This window comes from Triticum dicoccoides, chromosome 6B (genome assembly GCF_002162155.2).
Source record: "Triticum dicoccoides isolate Atlit2015 ecotype Zavitan chromosome 6B, WEW_v2.0, whole genome shotgun sequence".
Taxonomy (NCBI): Eukaryota; Viridiplantae; Streptophyta; class Magnoliopsida; order Poales; family Poaceae; genus Triticum; species Triticum dicoccoides.
Window position 1 is genome coordinate 229,508,315 of NC_041391.1, and position 4,190 is coordinate 229,512,504.

The 4,190-nt window shown below is 61.1% G+C and overlaps 1 pseudogene; it reads left to right on the plus strand.

The window, feature by feature from the left end:
• Positions 1–571: 571 nt before the first annotated feature.
• On the plus strand, positions 572–3,721 carry LOC119320259 (annotated as a pseudogene).
• Positions 3,722–4,190: the final 469 nt, after the last annotated feature.

A 4,190-nucleotide genomic window follows, 5' to 3' on the forward strand; every position in this document is an offset into this window, starting at 1 on the left:
GTAGGATGGACGTTGTATCACGATGAATGACGGAGAGTAGTCACTAGTACGTGGATGCGGACCCACCTACTGAACTTCTCGTCGAATCAGCAGTTGGGAGAGAATACAGAGATGGTTCCACAGTCACGTACTAATAATTTCTAAATCGAAGCCACAAAGTACGTACGTCTGGCAACGGCCAGCCACATTCGCACCACGAAAACCGTAGCAAGTTCCTGTCAACGAGCCTGAAGAAGAAAAGAAAGACCCACACGCATCGACGCATACAGTACCGCCCATTCCATCCATGATTTGATGGGTCTGCTTTTGTTTTGTTGCAGGAGATCTTTCCTTTTCACTCCTGCCTACCGTAGAGCAGGACGACGGTTTGAACGCACGGCCACGGCCACGGCCACTAGAGATGGTAACCAAACCCAAATTTCTCCTGCTTTTTGTTACGAAAATCTGCTACCACACTTTCTTTTTCTTTATTTAATACACTAGTTCGGACCGTGCACGAAAGCGAGGAGGAAATTAAGGGGGATGCAGCCAACCAGACGAGCAGCCGTGGTGCAAGCAAAGGTGACAAATCTGAATCTGTTTCCACGTACGTCACCGTGGAAGACTCCTTTCCTGCTCCCTCCAGCTCGAGAAAAGCCACGGACCGGCTCAACACCAACCGTGCAGCCTTTTTACCTCTTCCCATTGACATTTTACATTTGTGGGAGGTGACAATGTGCGGTTTTGGTCGCTCGCGAGGGAAAATAGTGGCTATGAATGCACGGATAGACACAGACTCCATGACGACTACAAGTCATCCAGACGACGAGGCGGGCGGCCAGTACGCGACAGCATATAGCTGCGTGCAAACGCGACAGCAACTGCCTACGTGTCACTCGCTCTCGGTCGCCATCCACCTCTCCTCCTGATCGAGAATTCAATTCACCTGAGAGAAAACATGTCGCCGACGGTCGCCGCTTTCGCGGTCGTTGCGCTCTGCTGCGCTCATTCCTGCCCGGTAGCAGCGGCGGCGGCGGAGACGGACGCCGTCTCGGCGCGGCGGCCGCTGCGGGGCAACGACACGGTGGTCTCAGCGCAGGGCAAGTTCGAGGCCGGGCTCTTCAGCCCCGGCAGCTCCGGCCGGTTCTACCTCGGCGTCTGGTACAAGAACATCCCCGTCCAGACCGTCATCTGGGTCGCCAACCGCGGGAGCCCTCTGTCCAGCGCCGAGTCCGCCGAGCTCCGGGTGTCCGCCGACGACGGCAGCCTCGAGCTCGTCGGCGCCAGCGAGGGCGTCGTGTGGTCGTCGTCGAGGTCGAACCTGTCGGAGGAGGAGTCGAACAACAACAACAACAACACTGGTCCTCCTCGGCGGCGGCAACTCCTCCAACGTGCTCTGGCAGAGCTTCGACCACCCGACGGACACGCTGGTGCCGGGGGCGTGGCTCGGGGAGAACAAGCTCACTGGCGAGTACCAGGGGCTCACGTCGTGGCGGAACGCCGAGGACCCCGCGCCGGGCATGTTCAGCAACACCGTGGACCGCAACGGCACCAGCGAGTTCTTCTACTTCTGGAACCGGATGCGGGTGTACTGGCGGAGCGGCGTCTGGACGGGGTGCGTCTTCGCGCTCGTGCCGGAGGCGGTCAACAACGTGCTCTTCAACCAGACCTACGTCGAGACGCCGGCGTACCGGCGGCTCAGCTGGGCGCTCTACGACAACGCGACGATCACGCGCCAGGTGTTCGAGGGGACGGGGCAGGCCAAGCAGTACATCTGGGTGCCCGCCAGCCAGCGCTGGCAGTTCTTCTGGGCCGCGCCCACCGTGCAGTGCGACGCGTACGCCGTCTGCGGCGCCTTCGGCGTCTGCGACCAGAGGAGCCAGCCGTCCTGCCGGTGCCCGCCCGGGTTCGTGCCGGCGTCGGAGCAGGACTGGGCGCTCAGCGACTGGACCGGCGGGTGCCGTCGGAACTCGTCGCTCGCGTGCGCGCGCAACGGCAACGGGTCGTCCTCCACGTCCACGTCCACGGATGGGTTCCTGGCGCTGCCCAACGTTAAGCTCCCCGATGACTCGCTCGCCGTGGGCGCCCAGAGCAAAACAGAGTGCGAGTCGGCTTGCCTCGACAACTGCTCTTGCCAGGCCTACACCTTCTCCGGCGGCGGCCGGTGCGCCGTCTGGCACGGCGAGTTCCGCAACCTTCAGCAGCTTTACGCCGACGGCTCTGGGGCCTCGGGGTCGTCGGACCTGTATCTCCGGCTTTCAGAATCAGGGCTGCAAGATTTGAGCAGAGCAAACGAGAAGAACGAAGGGGGGCTACCACTGCAGCTTGTCGTCGGAATCGTGTTGGCGTGTGTGGCAGCGGCATTGATCGCATCGGCGCTGCTGGCCTGGTTCCTCCTTTCAAGGAGGAGGCGTCGGCGTCGGCTGGACAGCATGGCGAACGAGGCGGGCTCCTCCTTGGCCGTGTACAGCTACGGCGACCTCCGCGCCGCCACCAAGAACTTCTCGGACCGGCTGGGCGGCGGAGGATTCGGCTCCGTGTACCGCGGCGTCCTGAAGAGCGGGGACACCGTCACGGAGGTGGCGGTCAAGAAGCTGGAAGGTCTCCGGCAGGGGGACAAGCAGTTCCGGACGGAGGTGAACACGCTCGGGCGCATCCAGCACGTCAACCTCGTCCGGCTCCTGGGCTTCTGCTCGTCGGCCGACGAGAAGCTGCTCGTCTACGAGTACATGCCCAACGGCTCCCTCGAGGGCTACCTCTTCAAGGGCAGCGGCGGCTCGTGCCCGAGCTGGCGCGACCGCTACGGCATCATGCTCGGCGTCGCCAGAGGGCTGGCGTACCTGCACGACGGCTGCCGCGAGTGCATCATACACTGCGACGTGAAGCCGGAGAACATACTGCTGGACAAGGACCTGTGTGTGAAGCTCGCCGACTTCGGGATGGCGAAGCTGGTGGGGAGGGACTTCAGCCGCGCCCTGACGACGATGCGGGGCACCATCGGGTACCTGGCGCCGGAGTGGATCTCTGGGCTGCCCATCAGCGCCAAGGCGGACGTGTACAGCTTCGGGATGGTGCTCTTCGAGCTCATCTCGGGCCGACGCAACACCGACAGCTCCGGCGGCGGTGGCGGGAGGGACAGCGGCGATGAAGGCAGCGACGCCACGGAGGCGGAGGCGGAGGCGGAGCGGCCTGTGTCGACGTTCTTCCCGGTGTGGGCCGCGGGGAAGGTGGCGGCGGGGGAGGCGGGCGCCGTGGCGGACCCGCGGCTGCGCGGCGACGTGAGGGGGGAGGAGCTGGAGCGGGCGTGCAGGGTGGCGTGCTGGTGCATCCAGGACCAGGAGGCGCACCGGCCGACCATGGCGCAGGCCGTGCAGGCGCTGGAGGGCGTCGTGCACGTCGACATGCCGCCGATGCCGCGGACGCTGCAGAACCTGACGCTGGCGTGATGCGAGGCGCGGGTTACCCTCCGGCCGGCGACGTTAAAAATCATCCTCCCACATCTCAGGAGCGCATCAAGCTAGATCGTTGCTGAATGATACCACCTCAGTTCAGTTTGTACATAGGTACAGTATGTGATATGATCTGAGGGACTAAAGAGCATGAAACTCATGACAACGGACGACTGACGTTGGAAATACGGGACCAACTATGAAGTAGACTGAAAACAAATGGTGCAAGTCGATTTCTCCGCGGGCAAATAGATACTTACGTGGTGAAATATACACATAAACTAGTTTTTGAATCTTGGCGTGGATCAGTGCCACGATCCGCGTGCCCTCGTCCTTGCGTGCCACAGATCTTCTCCCTATTGTTTCAACCGGATCTAGGGTTGTTGCCAATGTTGGGGTCTATTGTCAAAGTTGGACAAGTTGTCGCTGGAGTTGCAAAATCCACCATCATCTAGCTTGAGAAATGAGAAGGCCATGGGTAAGGAGCACCCGCATCACAACAGCCTTGAGGAGGCCAAGAAGGAGTCTTTGTCGCTTACGAGCGGTCCTCCTCTTTCTACCACGCTGGTGCCGAGGCCTACCTCTCACGCTCGCCCTCTTCATGCTCCCTTTGGAGCTTGCAGTGAAATTCAATTTTGTGACGGATCTGGTCCGATAGTTCTTCTCTGTCGTCATCGAAGCGACGCTTGTCACTGGCATTATGCTCAGAGATGGACCACGAGCGATCCATTGCCATTACAACCACAAAGGAGAGGGAGAGAG